Consider the following 18,349-nt stretch of genomic DNA (forward strand, 5'->3'; position numbering starts at 1 on the left):
CTTTTGGCAGACCAGTGCCATGAAGAAAGGTAGGTCTCATCTCACTGCCTGGAACCCTGACCTGCCCAACATGACATGAAATGTAGACAACACCTTCTCTACCAGAGGCTGATTGCGAACAGGATTTGACTGAATGAATGGGAAAGGAGGCGCAGTGAGTTCACTCACATAGGCTCCCTGCTCCTGCTATTTTTCTTACTTGTGGAGTTATAAAGCGTCCTTGGCTGAAGTCACCTGTTCCATATTAACCAGCTCTGTTCTATCTTTGACTTCCCTGCTGGCTCAGCTGGTAAAGTGTCTGCCTACAACGTGGTAGACCTGGGTTTGATCCCTGGGTCGGAAAGATCCTCTGGAGAAGGAAATGGCAACCCACTCCAGTACTCTTTCCTGGAAAATCCCATAGACAGAGGAGCTCTCTTCTCCTATACCTTCCTGAGTTTTTGCCTTCTGGGCCACCATCTTGCATTTCCAGGAGGTAGCTATAGCTTGTCATGGATGTAACTATAGTTACTGTGTCAGGGATGCTCTGATTTTGCTCAGGATAAGCATAGTGATAGAATCTCAGATAAATGGTTCCTCACCATTGGTTCTTAAATTATCTTGTTGGCACCAGCTCTGTGAAGTGTCCCAATGTTTATTGTTAACTTGAGGCAGAATATTTGGCAAAGAATGTTTTGGTTCTCTGCTCCCAAGTTCTGGGCAAACAAAAGTTGTCCATCCGTTCAGGAGAGCCTAGCTTTGTTGTCTTAAACTTGGTGAGTTTGATTTCTGCCGTTGAAGCACTTGGTTCCCCACAGTTCTCTTCCATAGATTCCTTTGATCCTTGAATCATCTGAGTGTTGACATTCCCTTCTGACTCCTCCACAGGATGGTTCTTGCTGCAGTCAATTTGACTGTGCCAGTGCTAGGGCCAGAGAGCAAAGGGACATAACAAGATCAACAATTTAGGACCTGGTTACTCTTTGTAACCTACAGCAGTACAGATGGGTTTAACTACACTTATTTTTGTGTATTTTAATACATTCACCTAAACAAGGTTGATGACTTAAAAGTGTCACAAAATGCATAGTACATAAAAAACCATATCTCCGTGTAAGTCCTGCATTCCTAAAGGATCCCCATGTGTGTGCTCAGTTGCTAAGTCATGTCCTACTCTTTGTGACCCCATGGACTGTAGCCCACTAGGCTCAGCCATAAAAACACTCTAAAAGATGTACTTTTCCCGCAGAGATCTGATGCTAAACAGGTTGTTTCACCAGGCTTCATCAGGTGTTTCCAGGCTGTCCTTTTACTCTGTCTAGGATTATATTCCACTATATTTTACTTGAATATGTGTCTCCATTTTAATTTTCTCTCATTCTTATCATTTGCAGTAAGTTTCTCAAGAGCCCGTCTTCTTTCCATCTGCTGATCTTGGATGATTTTTACCAAGCAGTGCCATTCCCTTCTGCCTTCCTGTGTGTGTGTGTGTGTGTGTGTATGCGCGCACACATGCCTGCCTGCCTGTCTCAGGCTCTAGGTAAAGTCTTCATTGTACATAGCTTTATTTTAGAATAATTCCACACCTGAGTTAGGGAACCCCAAATCTCTCATCCCAAATCCTATGCTTTGTGAAGTATTAGACTCTTGACTATTCAGCTTTGTCCTAACTGCTCAGGCAGATGAAGTCTGTTTGAATGGAAAACCTTTTTGGAACACACATCAACATTTTTAAATGTCTGCCTAGGTTGCAATGAAATTTTGAAAGAGTGTGCTCCATTTTATTTTCAGTTTTTAAATAGATGTAGGCAAGAGCCATCTTGTTAGCCCAAATCAAATTTTCATTTACCAACAATGATACTCCAAACCTGAAAAACATAGTCCTATGTGGGGGAAAGATCTGCAATGGTGAGAAATTCATCTGTAAGAAATGTGATTCCCCATGAAAGTGATAATTAATGCAGTTAGGTGTGTGCAGTATGGTTAGAGGTAGTCTGAGCTTGTGTATATTTACTCTGTCCTTATCAGATAAACAGGTGAAAGTCCTTTACCTAACTGTTGTTTCCTGCACTAAAATCTACCTTATCGCATGTACTTTGGTTATTGCATGTAAAGAAGAGCATCCATCTTGATAATCCTATTTTTGTTAGTATTCTTTCTGTCTTTTCCAAACAGGGATTGTTCTGTGAAACAGCTAATAAGATCATCACCACCACTATCATTAACACATAAACAAAGCAATGTACAGGGTGTTCTGAGCATTGGAATTCCAAATAATTTTTTAAAGCAAATGGCTTTGCACCTAAGGAACTTGGAAGGAGACATCCTCATGCCACTCTGTGCTTTCCAAAAGTAGTGGGAGAGAACAACCTACTCTGAGGGTAACATGCAAAGACTCATTTCCTTATCCTCTCAAACCTTAAAAAACCAACATTACTTTCACAGTAACACTTCTAAATTGACTTAGATTTCAGCAAACTGAAAATTGGAGAGTGGAATTTAGTGGTAGGTCTGGTTTTGAACAAGTGTTTGATTTTGTTAATCTCAGCAGTGCTTTTGTAAATTTCCTACCCCAAATTCCTGTCTCATGGGCACACTCAGCCATGAGAACTAAGGGATGGTTTGTGGCTTTGTGAGTGATCAGCTGATAGAATTCGCCATCTTTGAGAGGGAGAAAAATTCAAGCTAGACAATTATTTATGTGGCAGGTTATTCTCATTTGAAATGTAATTGAATTTCTAACAGCAAATTAATTTCTTTCTGTCATTCACAGTAAATAGGTACTTGTCACCTTTTTTTTTACTCTTCCTTCTGTTTAGCTTCTATTATCGATGGAAGAAAGTTGGTACTTCCTTTTAGTATTTTGAGTTTTATTTCTGTGCCTTTCCTTGGAGCCTTTGCCTCTCCTAAGCCAGTGTTGGAGTGATGATGAGGGTAAGTATCCCTAGTGTTGTAGAATATTTTTTAATGCGGGTTTGTGTGTGCTGTGCTCAGTAGCTGACTCGTGTCCAACTCTTCACAACCCCATAGACCAAAGCCCACCAGGCTCCTCTGTCCATGGGATTTCCCAGGCGAGAATACTGGAGTGGGTTTCCATTTCATCCTCCAGGGAATCTTCCAAACCCAAGGATCGAACCCATGTCTCCTGCATCTCCTGCATTGGCAGGCAGGTTCTTTACTTATTACTGAGCCACCTGGGAAAATCTAATGTATGTTTCCAACTGAGTAAATTTATCATTTTTTTCTTCTACTTTATAGCTCCATGTTTAATATGTTATGAACCTTTTTATAAACAAAATGAAAAAAAGGAAAACCTATTTGGAAACATAGAAAAAGAGCAAAGTAATGGTCATTTTAAAGTGTCTGGTTAGATCACAATTTGGAAAGATCTGATATTTTAAAGGACTTCTCTTGTGGCTCAGCTGGTAAAGAATCTGCCTGCAATGCAGGAGACCTGGGTCCAATCCCTGGGTTGGGAAGATCCCCTGGAGAAGGGAAAGGCTACCCACTTCAGTATTCTGGCCTGGAGAATTCCATGGACTGTATAGGCCATGGGGTCGCAAAGAGGCTGGACATGACTGAACAACTTCCACTTTCACTATACTTTAAAACAAAAGTTTTAAACTTTGGATCTGTTGAGGGTAGGGAGACAGCCCTCTGTCTCCTTTTGAAATCTCATTTACATGTGTGTGTCTCTGTGTGTACGTATGTGCATCTTCTGGTGAAAAGGTCCATAACTTTTAAAGGCTTTTTCAAATCTACTACCTTAAAATAGCTATTTGATAACTATAACTTTTATTCTCCTTACTTTAAGATCTGCTCTTTGTCATTTTAAAAACAACTCTCAACATTAGTTAACTCTTTAAATGCTTCTTTTACAGCATATGATCCTTTCTGCAATACATTTTTTTGTTTATTGTCCATGCAAAATTCTGTTTCAGATTCTAGGAGTTTTCTCCCATAAGAATCTGGTTTAAAAGCAAAAGATTTTTAACATAAATGAGCTAGGTTTAGCTTTGATTTGTTTTGTATGTGGGAAAATGTATATTTTAGTGCAGTCGTTGATGTGTCGTTACATAAAAAATGCATCATTCTTTACCAGGATTTGTTCTTCTCCATTCAATGTTTGTGATAAGGCTGGTCTTTTTAACCTCTGTAACGGAAATGGAGTGAATCCTGACCTAACAGACTGAGTTATGTATAGTCTTCTAGGAAAGCAGTTAAGCAAAGTACAGATTTCTAAGTTGATGTGCACTCACTGTGCTTTCAAGTTAAGATGGTAAATACCCATGCTTTTTATGTATGTAACTGCTGTTTTCAGAAAAGTATTACCATTGACCTGGGTAAAAAGGACTGCTCTGAAATTTATAGGAGTTTAAGAATTAGGCCTAAGGTTAACAATCAGTGAAATAAGAGACGTCATATTTTTAAGAAATGAAATCTCTAGTGTTTAAAAACTAATAATATACACATTGGTTTATGCAACTGAAACAATGGCAAGCATTATTTTGTGATTTGACCACAAATTAATTTTTGGCCTTAGTGATCTGGCTTAGCCACAAAATTAAATGTTTTTTTCCAACAAGCGTTTGTTAAGTGTTTACTGTGTGCTTAGTAGTAGTCTAGACTACGTGCAGGAATAACAAGAGGACCAAAAGCATGATGGTAGACTTCTGGAACTAACTGTTAAGAGCAGAACAGCATCTAACACTGTCATTGCTTGACCCTTTATTTTACTTTTATGTCTTTCTAAGTTTGTTTAGGGTCCCTAACTAGACAGTTATACACACCTTTGGAAAGTATAAGTATCCCCAGGCATTATTTTAAAAATATTTCAGTAAAAATATAGGTTGTGCTTCTTCACCAGAGAATATTCTGTTCCGGAGAGCTGAGCATTCGCAGTGGCTCAAAATTTGTCCCTCAAATTATATCTTCTCTGTCCCTCTCTCACTTGAACCATTTTGGTTTGAAAATTTTCTGAAATTGATTATATCCTTACAGACATTTTTAAAAATAATGCACAATTCTGTTTATATGATATTCTGGAAAAGCCAAAACTATAGGAACTGGAAAGCCAGATCAGTTGTTGCCAGAGGACAGGGGTGAAGAAGGCATTAACCACAGAGGGGCAAAGAGGAATTTGTCCGGGTCATAGAACTAACCTGTATCTCACTTGCAATGGGGATGAAGCGACCACATGTTTGTCCAAACTTGCAAAGCTGTATACTAAAACTTTAGAGTGAATTTTACTGCATGTGAATTATACCTTTAATTTTTTTTTAAAGAGAACAACATAGGTGGGAGGGGGGACTGGGATGGGGAATACATGTAAATCCATGGCTAATTCATTTCAATGTATGACAAAAACTACTGTAATGATGTAAAGTAATTAGCCTCCAACTAATAAAAATAAATGGGAAAAAAAAATAAAAAAATAAAAAAAAAGAGAACAACATAGCCAAAGAACTTAGAGCATTTCTTACAGACTTTCTTAAACAACATATTGAACAAAATTTAACGTTCTTACAAAAAGTTAGGTCTATGCTTATAATAAGATTATTGTCCCCAGGAAACATAGAGCTATAGGGATGTTTGCTTCAACATTTCAGCTTTTTAAACGTTATTTTAAAATCTCTTCTCTTACTGTAGGAATTTGCCTTTGAGTTACTATGACTTTCTCAAGCAATCCCCATAACTTTATAATCTGACCAGGGCTACTAGGGAGTTGTTGTTCAGTTACTAAGTCGTGTCTGACTCTTTGCTATGCCATAGACTGCAGCATGCCAGGCTCCTCCGTCCTCCGCTATTTTCCAGAGTTTGCTCATATTCATGTCCGTTAAGTCGGTGATGCTATCTGCATATCTCATCCTCTGCTGCCCCCTTCTCCTTTTGCCTTCCATCTTTCCTAGCATCAGGTCTTTTCCAGTGAGTTGGCGCTTCACATCAGGTAGCCAAAATATTGGAGCTTCAGCTTCAGTGACAGTCCTTCTATGAATATTCAGGGTTGATTTCCTATAGGATTGACTGATTTGATCTCCTTGCGGTCCAAGAGACTCTCAAGAGTCTTCAGCAGCACAATTCAAGAGCATCAGTTCTTCGGCACTCTACCTTCATAGTCCAACTCTCACATCCATACATGACTACTGGAAAAACCATAGCTTTGACTGTACAGACCTTCTACTAGGGATATGGTACCCAAACAAACAAATTTAGTATTTAGAACATGTGAAAGAAGAGTAAGTTGGCCATGGGTTTGGGATTTCTGTATAAGCTAAGTTCATAGATATTATTTTACTTATAGTTTATTTATTTGATTATTTTCTGTTCTCATTAGTTTTCTAGAAACTGTTCTCATTAATTTTCCAGTTTTCCAGAGCGGCTAGACAAGTAAGTTCTGGGTAGATATCTCATTACATACTAATATTTTATTATATTTCTTGGTATTATAAGTATGCTATATTGTACTTTTATTATATTGTTGAAATATGATAAATAAACAGTTACAGAAGCTGAAATTTAAGAAGAACTATCACTTCATACCTGTTTGGTTTTTTTCTCTGCCTTTCCATGAAACTTCATTACTCTATTATAATTATCTACCTTTAGCACTGACCAGATCTCAAACTAATGAAAGTTACAGAAAAAAAGTGTAGTGTTTTAGTTTCTATAATCTTTCTTCATTAAATGTGTATTTAATCCTCAGTCTTTTTTTAAGGTTTCCCAAGTGGCTCAGGTGCTTCCCTGGTAGGTCAGATGGTAAAGAATCTGCCTTGCCACTGCAGGAGACCCAGGTTCAATCCCTGGATGGGGAAGATCTGCTGGAGTAGGGAATGGCAACCCACTCCAGTGTTCTTGCCTGGAGAATTCCAGAGGAGCCTGGAGGGCCACAGTCCCTGGGGTCACAAAAAGTCAAACACGACTGAGCAACTAACACTTTCACTTTCAGGTGGCTCAGTGGTAATGCACCCCCCTGCCGATGTAGGAGATGCGAGTTTGATCCCTGGGTCAGGAAGATTCCCTGAAGAAGGAAATGGTAACCCACTCCAGTAGTCTTGCCTGGAAAATAAGAGGAACCTGGAGGTCTTACAGTCCATGGAGTAGCAAAAAGTTGGACATGACTGAGTATACACACATACATGCACTTAAAAAAAAAAAAATCATTCCAATTTGCTTTAAGGGAGTGGTTTTGAGGAGAAAACTCAATATAGTTGTGTGCACCCATGGTATCAAGTGAGAAAAAACACTGAAAGGAAAGTGTTGGAAGCAAAAGTTCTTGCCAGGGTCTCATGAAGTGTTCCAAGCTACTTTTTCCTTGTTGACTCAAAGGAACAAATAGTAAAGGCGCTGAAGGACCTCACTTTTGGCCCGTACTTACTTATAGCAGAGACATGAAACACCAGCTCCAATCCAAGACCTTCAGTGGGTAGTTTGGGGAAAGTGTTATCCATACCGCTGATACTGAAGTCCAAGGAAATCAGGTGGAAAACTAAAGGATCTAGTTGCTCTAGTACATTTCAGCCTTCTGGATTTAAAGAATCCTCCTGCAATGCAGGGGACCCCAGTTCAGTTCCTGGGTTGGGAAGATCCACTAGAGAAGGGATAGGCTGCCCACTCCAGTATTCTTGGGCTTCCGTGGTGGCTCAGCTGGTAAAGAATCCGCCTGCAATGTGGGATACCTGGGTTCGATCCCTGGGTTGGGAAGATCCCCTGGAGAAGGGAAAGGCTACCCACTCCAGTTTTCTGGCCTGGAGAATTCCATGGACTGTATAGTCCGTGGGGTCACAGAGAGCTGGACACAATTGAGCAACTTTCACTTTCATCCAGCCCATCTACTACCTATTAGAGATCACCATTTCTGCATATTCCTTCTCCTTTAAGATATACTAGCTACTTAATAGTAAATTCTTTGTTCCTTTCATCTTTATTTACTAGGATCATCCCCATATTCTTTAAAAAATTCTGTATATGCACTAGATTTGCCTTCTCTGGGTCATAAAGTGAGATTGTATATGCAGGAATAAATATGGACCAATTCCTTTTCTTATGGAATTTACTCATTCATTCAAAAAAGGAGTTTTAATTAATTAAAAATAGTTTTGAATACCAGGTATCCTAGGCTTTGAGTGTCAGATACTCAGAAAACGAGGGTGACATAATCATTGCACTTGCACAGTAAGTCATGCATGCAGCTCACTTCTCTGAGCTTTAGTTTTCTTATCTGTTTCAGGAGAAGGTATCTCACAAAGCTATTGGAAAGCTTAGCTAAGATAATGCATGTGAAAGCATTGTAAAATTATAAAGTGTGGACGTGTTTGTTGTCATGTTTGGTTTGAAAATAGAAGCTGGGAGAATTTTAATCCTGAAACCATTTAGATAACCCAGTTATGAGACTCTGGGTAAAGTGAGGAAAACAATGCATGTCAAATGTGATTCATTCCCAGGAGAGTGTTTTGAGATTGTATTGTTAGGAGCCTTGCATCCTAAAAATTATTTCATTGGCGTTTATGTGAAGTGTTATTGGAAATAACATAGCTTCTTTTGACATAACACATTACTATCAGCCTTTGTTAGCACTCATAGTGCATTTTTACTGTATCTTATTAATAAGGGTGTATTGAATGAACCCCATAGCAGTGAGAAACATATAAGATGCCATTTTGTAGTTGGTTTCTAGAGCATCTTTATAGCAGTCTCCCAGTGTTTCTATTTATTGTTTTTCCCTTCCCTCCCCATTTTTGTTTCTGTTAGTTCTTTACAGGTAGGAATATTATATGTTCCAGTTTTCCTGAGACAGTCTTAGCTTATGCTTGTTGTCCTAGCATCCCATCTGTTTATCCTTTTAGCATACTTAAAAATGTTCCAATCCGGACCATATGTTATATGGCCACCTTGATAAGAGAAAATGAGGAAGGAACCAGAAAATTAGTGGAATTGTAAAGATCTGTGGAAACTGATCTCGGAGTGTGGACTTGGTCCAGTAATATCGTGAAATGCAACTTAGAGATTTAAGTCACTGTATTGTGTCTGATTATCAGTTCATATCACAGCAGGGTTCTAGTGAGCTGTTAGGACTAGAGCATGTGTATGTTCACCCAGACTCAGAACAGCAGCTTTCGCACTTGAAAGATTCTCACTCGGGTATGACTTGTTGGAGCTTGAAGGCTGACATTCCTTCTAAGGGCCCCTCAAGGTTTTCCTTCAGTGTGAACGTATGCATTAAGATGGTATTGATCCAGTTTTTGACCATTATTCACCCACAGCAGCCAACCAGTGGGGTTGTAAAACATGTCTATCGCCCCTGCCCCACCTGTATGGCTCTTGTGTTGTGATTAAAGATTCAGCTTAGAGGGACAGGCCCATGATGCAGCCTCTCTGCCACAGCCTCCTCCCCTTTCAGAGTGAGAAAGTTGGAGCGAAAGGTCTAAAATAGAGAATTCTACAAAAAGAAAGGTGCCATTTTGTGTGTCTACTTGCAATCCTTATTATAATGGAATGATACTCCTTGTCTCTTCCCGCCAGCATTAATATGAATTTTTAAATAAAGGTCAAGGGAAGGGCTTCCTTGGTAGTGGTGAAGAATCCACCTGCCAGTGCAGGAGACACAGGTTCAATCCCTGATCCGGGAGGAACCCATATGCCACAGAGCAACTAAACGCATGTGCCACAACTACTGAGCCTGTGCTCTAGAGTCTGGGAGCCACAACTGCTGAGCCACATGCCACAACTGCTGAAGCCCATGCACCCTAGAGCCCGTGCTCCGCAACAAGAGAAACCACCACGAGAAGCCCGCACACCACAACTAGAGAGTAGCCCCCGCTTGCTGTAACTAGCAAAAAAGCCTGTGCAGCAACAAAGATCCAGCACAGCCAAAACTAAAGAAATAAATAATTTTTTTTAAGTCAAGGAGAGATAGACAGCAGGGACATATATATATATATATATATAGCATATAGCACAGGGAACTATATTCAGTATCTTGTGATAACTTGTAATGGAAAAGAATCTGAAAAAGTACACCTGAAGCTAACACAACTTTGTAAATCAACTATACTTCAATTTTTTAAAAATCGATCAAGAGGATACTTTACTGTTTTAGTGTATGCAGTCCCAGGGTCGTCAAAACATGGCAGTTTGATCAAGTTCACTGCAAATTTGCTAGTTTAAAAGCAAATGCAAAGCAAATAAAAAATACAAATAGTAAACACCTTTGAAACCTTAAAAAAAATCAAATGCATGACTCTGCCATTATCTGTTGACAGCAGTATTGGACTTTGGGGTTGGGCTCTGTGTTCATGAGGCCTGAAGAAATGTGTATGATTTAAGACTTTTAAAGTGAAGGTGGAAATTCAGAAAATAAAGAAGAATCAGTGGAATGGATCCTTTTACCACCACCCCATTTCCCTTTGTAGAGAGGCAAAAGTGGTACAAAGATCTCCCTTGAAACAGTGCTTCTCGCTTTAATGTGGGCCTCTTGTTGAAGTGCAGATTCTGGGCAGTAGGTCTGGGCTGAGGGCCTGAGATTCTGCGCTTGTGGTGCTGGTGCTGCGGGACCCGGCCACTGCTTGTCTCGTGAATTGTTGGGACGTGAGTGCTGAGATGGGCTCTGACTCTGGAGGTCACTCTTGCACCACAGTGACTCAGACAGGAGAGCCCCGCCCCTGTCAGGAGGTGCTGTGCTTTAGTGGGAGGTTGGAGCGAGAGGAGCTGTCTGGACACTTAGGGCTTAAATACTGTTCCCTGTCTCCTTAAAAAGAAGCCTTAAGGTATCCCGTGCAGAGGCCCAGTGTTCCTGCTAATGAGAAGAATAAAGAAATATACATTCCATGGGCTTGGAATGCCAGGAACTGGCTCCTTTTACATCTGTTAAGGGTTATGAGGAAAGGAGTAGGGAGCAAAAGATTAGGAAAATAAATAGAAAATTAGAGGAAATTCAGAAAAGGAAAGTTCCATCCCCTCCTGCCTCTTTCACAGGTAAAAGCTGTGATGTGCCTTCCTCTCCTAACTTCTCTAAATAAAGACACAGACCTCTACTGACTAGTTTGTTTGACTATATTCTGGCTACTTAACTTCTGTTATTTTACAAAATGTCCTTCATCTACAAAAGAAGGATTTAGATGGTTTTATCAGAGCCCTTTCTGTTGTAAAGCATAGCAACTAAGAGTTTTATGATCATACAACACTATATATAAAATATACATGTGTCTTTAACACTATAGTTTTATTTCTGCAAGTGCACCTCCAAAATAAATGTTGTTAGTACATATAAATTTTGTATTTCCCCCACATATTCCTGGTTCTCTTTCTTTTAAAAAGTCTACTTTTGTTTCATAACTTCAAAAGTTTTTTTTATGTTAACCTGTAATTGGCTGTATGTTTCTGCTCCATAATGGTAATTTAAGGAATCTGGTCTCACTGTTCCAGCAATAGCTAGAACTTTCTTCTCTGCTTTACCAGCATTCTCTCTTTTTTTTTTTTTTTAATTTTTATTTTTATTAGTTGGAGGCTAATTACTTTACATCATTACAGTAGTTTTTGTTATACATTGAAATGAATTAGCCATGGATTTACATGTATTCCCCATCCCAGTCCCCCCTCCCACCTCCCTCTCCACCCGATCCCTCTGGGTCTTCCCAGTGCACCAGGCCCAAGCACTTGTCTCATGTACCCAACCTGGGCTGGTTATCTGTTTCACCCTAGATAATATACATGTTTCAATGCTGTTCTCTTGAAACATCCCACCCTCGCCTTCTCCCAGAGTCCACAAGTCTGTTCTGTACATCTGAGTCTCTTTTTCTGTTTTGCATATAGGGTTATCGTTATCATCTTTCTAAAATCCATATATATGTGTTAGTATACTGTAATGGTCTTTATCTTTCTGGCTTACTTCGCTCTGTATAATGGGCTCCAGTTTCATCCATCTCATTAGAACTGATTCAAATGAATTCTTTTTAATGGCTGAGTAATATTCCATGGTGTATATGTACCACAGCTTCCTCATCCATTCGTCTGCTGATGGGCATCTGGCTTGCTTCCATGTCCTGGCTATTATAAACAGTGCTGCGATGAACATTGGGGTGCACGTGTCTCTTTCAGATCTGGTTTCCTTGGTGTGTATGCCCAGAAGTGGGATTGCTGGGTCATATGGCAGTTCTATTTCCAGCTTTTTAAGAAATCTCCACACTGTTTTCCATAGTGGCTGTACTAATTTGCATTCCCACCAACAGTGTAAGAGGGTTCCCTTTTCTACACACCCTCTCCAGCATTTATTGCTTGTAGACTTTTGGATAGCAGCCATCCTGACTGGCGTATAATGGTACCTCATTGTGGTTTTGATTTGCATTTCTCTGATAATGAGTGATGTTGAGCATCTTTTCATGTGTTTGTTAGCCATCTGTATGTCTTCCTTGGAGAAATGTCTGTTGAGTTCTTTGGCCCATTTTTTGATTGGGTCATTTATTTTTCTGGAGTTGAGCTGGAGGGGTTGCTTGTATATTTTTGAGATTAATCCTTTGTCTGTTGCTTCGTTTGCTATTATTTTCTCCCAATCTGAGGGCTGTCTTTTCACCTTGCTTATAGTTTCCTTTGTTGTGCAAAAGCTTTTAAGTTTCATTAGGTCCCATTTGTTTATTTTTGCTTTTATTTCTGAAATTCTGGGATGTGGGTCATAGAGGATCCTGCTGTGATTTATGTCGGAGAGTGTTTTGCCTATGTTCTCCTCTAGGAGTTTGATAGTTTCTGGTCTTACATTTAGATCTTTAATCCATTTTGAGTTTATTTTTGTGTATGGTGTTAGAAAGTGTTCTAGTTTCATTCTTTTACAGGTGGTTGACCAGTTTTCCCAGCACCACTTGTTAAAGAGGTTATCCTTTTTCCATTGTATATCCTTGCCTCCTTTGTCGAAGATAAGGTGACCATAGGTTCGTGGATTTATCTCTGGGCTTTCTATTCTGTTCCATTGATCTATATTTCTGTCTTTGTGCCAGTACCATACTGTCTTGACCAGCATTCTCTCTTAAGCATCTACTTGTTTTGGGGATATGTGTGCATTAGATACCTCTTCTGAGAGGGGGAAGGACTATTTTTTCCAGAAGGTACTTTGGGTCCAGCCGTAACTGTGTTCCTTCAACATCATGACCCCTTCAGTCTTAGGACAGAAGTCTGGAATTTATTCTCATCTCTGTTCTGACTAATTGGTTATATACTAAGACCCATATCATGTGGTAGTCAGGCATTTCTCATCCTCAGACTTCTGGATGAAAGAATTCATTTTTTCTATAAATTTACCCTCAGAGACAGTGTTGAGTTTTATAAAAGATAAATCACTCTGAGCCAAGGATGAAGAATGAACGTAGAATTCCATATTGAGCAACTAAAATTGCTGTATTAAATACAAACTTAGTGAAAACATATTACTGTGTACCGAGAGATTTTAAATACATTGAGTTGAGGGTGTGTTTCTGTACTGAAAACAAGAAACTTAGGTCGGCATGGAGTCCAGTTTCATTGACTGTCCCACAAATCTTTGGTGAGAGTTTTAATTGGCACCTTTCTGCAGGGCAGCCTGACATTATCCATCAGAATGTGCAGGCTCATTCTTTTCTTCTCACAAATCCACTTCTTGGAATTGATTCACAGCAAATTATTGAATAAGTACACAAAGCTGTATGTAAAAATATGTTCCTCAAAGAGTTTGTAATAGGAAAAAATCAGAATCTGAATACTCAAAAATAAAGGTCAAATATAGCATAAATATGAAAGAGGATGCTATGCAGGTATAAAAAGAAGAGATATATTAATAGGTGTGTGTGTATGTGTGTGTGTAAGTTACTCAGTCGTATTTGACTCTGCAACCCCATACAGTCCATGGAATTCTCTGGGCCAGAATACCGGAGTGGGTAGCTGTTCCCTTCTCCAGGATATTAATCCTGGAGCCAGACATCCTGGAAAGCAAAGTCAAGTGGGCCTTAGGAAGCATCACTACGAACAAAGCTAGTGGAGGTAATGGAATTCCAGTTGAGCCATTTCAAATCCTAAAAGAGGATGCTGTGAAAGTGCTGCACTCTATATGCCAGCAAATTTTGGAAAACTCAGCAGAGGCCACAGGACTGGAAAAGGTCAGTTTTCATTCCAGTCCCTAAGAAAGGCAATGCCAAAGAATGTTCAAACTACCACACTTTTGCACTCATCTCACACACTAGTAAAGTAATGCTCAAAATTCTCCAAGCCAGGCTTCAGCAATACGTGAACTTCCAGATGTTCAAGCTGGATTTCAAAAAGGCAGAGGAACCAGAGATCAAATTGCCAACATCCACTGGATCATTGAAAAAGCAAGGGAGTTCCAGAAAAGCATCTACTTCTGCTTTATTGACTTAGCCAAAGCCTTTGACTGTGTGTATCAAAAGAAACTGGAAAATTCAAGAGATGGGGATACCAGAACACCTGACCTGCCTCCTGAGAAATCTGTATGCAGGTCAGGAAGCAACAGTTAGAACTGGATGTGGAACAACAGACTGGTTCCAAATAGGAAAAGGAATATGTTAAGGCTGTATATTGTCACCCTGCTTACTTTACTTATATGCAGAGTACATCATGAGAAACACTGGGCTGGATGAAGCACAAGCTGGAATCAAGATTGCCAGGAGAAATATCAATAACCTCAGATATGCAGATGACAGCACCCTTATGGCAGAAAGTGAAGAACTACTAAAGAGCCTCTTGATGAAAGTGAAAGAGGAGAGTGAAAAAGTTGGCTTAAAGCTCAACATTCAGAAAACTAAGATCATGGCATCTGGTCCCGTCACTTCATGGGAAATAGACGGAGAAACAGTGGAAACAGTGGCTGACTTTATTTTGGGGGGCTCCAAAATCACTGGAGATGGTGACTGCAGCCATGAAATTAAAATACCCTTACTCTTTGGGAGAAAAGTTATGACCAACCTAGATCACATATTAAAAAGCAGAGACATGGCAAAACACTCTCCGACATAAATCACAGCAGGATCCTCTATGACCCACCTCCCAGAATATTGGAAATAAAAGCAAAAATAAACAAATGGGACCTAATGAAACTTAAAAGCTTTTGCACAACAAAGGAAACTATAAGCAAGGTGAAAAGACAGCCCTCAGATTGGGAAAAAATAATAGCAAACGAAGCAGCAGACAAAGGACTAATCTCAAAAATATACAGGCAACTCCTGCAGCTCAATTCCAGAAAAATAAATGACCCAATCAAAAAATAGGCCAAAGAACTAAACAGACATTTCTCCAAAGAAGACATACAGATGGCTAACAAACACATGAAAAGATGCTCAACATCACTCATTATCAGAGAAATGCAAATCAAAACCTCAATGAGGTACCATTACACGCCAGTCAGGATGGCTGCTATCCAAAAGTCTACAAGCAATAAATGTTGGAGAGGGTGTGTAGAAAAGGGAACCCTCTTACACTGTTGGTGGGAATGCAAACTAGTACAGCCGCTATGGAAAACAGTGTGGAGATTTCTTTAAAAACTGGAAATAGAGCTGCCATATGACCCAGCAATACCACTTCTGGGCATACACACTGAGGAAACCAGATCTGAAAGATACATGTACACCCCAATGTTCATCACAGCACTGTTTATAATAGCCAGGACATGGAAGCAACCTAGAAGCCCATCAGCAGACGAATGGATAAGGAAGCAGTGGTACATATACACCATGGAATATTACTCAGCCATTAAAAAGAATTCATTTGAATCAGTTCTAATGAGATGGATGAAACTGGAGCCCATTATACAGAGTGAAGTAAGCCAGAAAGATAAAGACCATTACAGTATACTAACACATATATATGGACTTTAGAAATATGGTAACGATAACCCTATATGCAAAACAGAAAAAGAGACACAGATGTACAGAACAGACTTGTGGACTCTGTGGGAGAAGGCGAGGGTGGGAGGTTTCGAGAGAACAGCATCGAAACATGTATATTATCTAGGGTGAAACAGATAACCAGCCCAGGTTGGATGCATGAGACAAGTGCTTGGGCCTGGTGCACTGGGAAGACCCAGAGGGATCGGGTAGAGAGGGAGGTGGGAGGGAGGATCGGGATGGGGAATACATGTAAATCCATGGCTGATTCATGTCAATGTATGACAAAAACCACTACAATATTGTAAAGTAATTAGCCTCCAACTAATAAAAATAAATGAAAAAAATACAAAGGTAGTCTAGGCAAATGCAAAAAAATTAAAAAAAAAAAAAGCAGAGACATTACTTTGCCGACAAAGGTCCGTCTAGTCAAGGCTATGGTTTTTCCAGTATTCACGTATGGTTGTGAGAGTTGGACTCTAAAGAAAGTTGAGCACCGAAAAATTGATGTTTTTGAACTGTGGTGTTGGAGAAGACCCTTGAGAGTCCCTTGAACTGCCAGGAGATCCAACCAGTCAATCCTTAAGGAAATGAGTGTTGAATATTGATTGGAAGGACTGATGTTGAAGCTGAAACTCCAATACTTTGGCCACCTGATGCAAAGAGCTGACTCATTTGAAAAGACCCTGATGCTGGGAAAGATTGAAAGCAGGAGGAGAAGGGGACGACAGAGGATTAGATGGTTGGATGGCATCACTGACTCAATGGGTATGAGTTTGAGTAAACCCCAGGAGTTGGTGATGGACAGGGAGGCCTGGTGTGCTGTAGTCCATGCGGTCACAAAGAGTTGGACATGACTGAGTAACTGAACTGAACCTGTAAAAGATGGCAATAATGTTAAAATTTAAAAAGTAACATATTTGGAGAAAAATATAAAAGTACACCCATGTGTATGTGAGCACAGAGAAGAATTGGGAAGCTATATAGCAAAATGTTGATAGTAATGAAATTACAGCTGATTTTCCTCTTTCTCAAACTTCTATTGTTGGAAATTTAGTACTACTACATTGAGGAGGGTAAAGATAACTTAATTTGAAAGTTGTAGAAAAAAGCAGCCACTCTGGGACTGAATTGGAGGAGAAATGAGAGCCCTGCTGTTGCAGCAACCCTTTGATGTTGATTGGCAGGAGTTCTTTGACTGGCCTTTGCTGTGCCAGGAAGAACTTGGGAGGCTGTGGGGGCCTGTGAGACGAGATCCCTGTCCTGCTGACCTATGCACAAGGTCCCCTACAGCCTTACCTTGTCTGGCAATATCAGCCCTGGGGAGCCTCACCTGCCCCTTTGGGTCCAGGATTTAGAAGAACAGAATTACTGAATGTCTGTCAGGTCTGTAAGTGTCTGTAGGGCTGTCCAAGTCCAGCTATGAAGAACTGGAGGTCTAGAGTGTGTAAGTAACTTTCTCATAGCCCATTTCGAGGCCAAGTCGAGATGAAGACACAGTTCCCAGGCTCCTTGTCTTGGACTGCTGTATTGCTTATGCCCAAATTCTGCTGCTGTGGATGAGTCTCCAGTTCTCACAAGCAGCTTTAAAGGCCAGAGGAAAAGAGGTTCCCAGGTAAGGGGATCAGTTTTCTCTTGTAACTTAGGACATTAGCTTGTTAGACCTTTTGTCCAGATCTGTGTCCTGTGAAATATATGAAAATTTAGGGCTTCTTGACTTTCCTTGGGTCCTGGCCTCTTTGGGATGCCTCATAAAGCCTCAGAACCTCTCTCTTGAACAATGTAGGTTTGTTAGAAACCACAAAACTTTGCATTTGGCTTAGGGGTTTCAAAAGCCCTCTGAGACTTTTTGCTTTATTGTCAATGTTATCTTGTGTTCCCTACGTTTTCAAGTAAGTTCTCTTGCTTTTGAACACAGTGAGACTATGAACTGGTTTTCATAGCTTTGCGTTAAACTTGTTTCTTTTTTTAAAATTTATTTATTTATTTTAATTGGAGACTAATTACTTTACAATATTGTGGTGGTTTTTACCATACATTGACATGAATCAGCCATGGGTGTACATCCCGAAACCCCCTCCCAGCTCCCTCCCCATCCCATCCCTCTGGGTTGTCCCAGTATACTGGCTTTGAGTACCCTGTTTCACCTATCGAACTTGGACTGGTGATCTATTTCACATATGGTAATAACATGTTTCAGTGCTGTTCTCTCAAATCATCCCACCCTCGCCTTCTCCCACAGCGTCCAAAAGTCTGTTCTTTATATCTGTGTCTCTTTTGCTATCTTGCATATAGGGTCATCATTACGATCTTTCTAAATTCCACATATATGCATTAAACGTGTTTCTTAAGAGAACACCAGTCTGGAAAGAGAGAAAGAAAAGACAGGAACTAGGAAGATCCCGCCATTTCACAGCATTAGCCACTTGTTTTGTTTCCTGTTACTGCTGGATTTGTCTTTCCAATAAAAGTGAAATTTTATATTTTTAAAATCTCCTACCATACTAGCGTAACTG

At 40.0% G+C, this 18,349-nt stretch overlaps 1 protein-coding gene across 2 annotated transcripts in view; it reads left to right on the top strand.

Moving 5' to 3' along the window:
- KANK1 (KN motif and ankyrin repeat domains 1) overlaps positions 1-18,349 on the top strand; it is a 213,963-nt gene that overhangs the window by 119,115 nt on the left and 76,499 nt on the right. The gene's annotated exons all lie outside the window — the stretch shown is intronic.

The sequence above is a fragment of the Odocoileus virginianus genome, chromosome 18 (assembly GCF_023699985.2).
Source record: "Odocoileus virginianus isolate 20LAN1187 ecotype Illinois chromosome 18, Ovbor_1.2, whole genome shotgun sequence".
Lineage (NCBI taxonomy): Eukaryota > Metazoa > Chordata > Mammalia > Artiodactyla > Cervidae > Odocoileus > Odocoileus virginianus.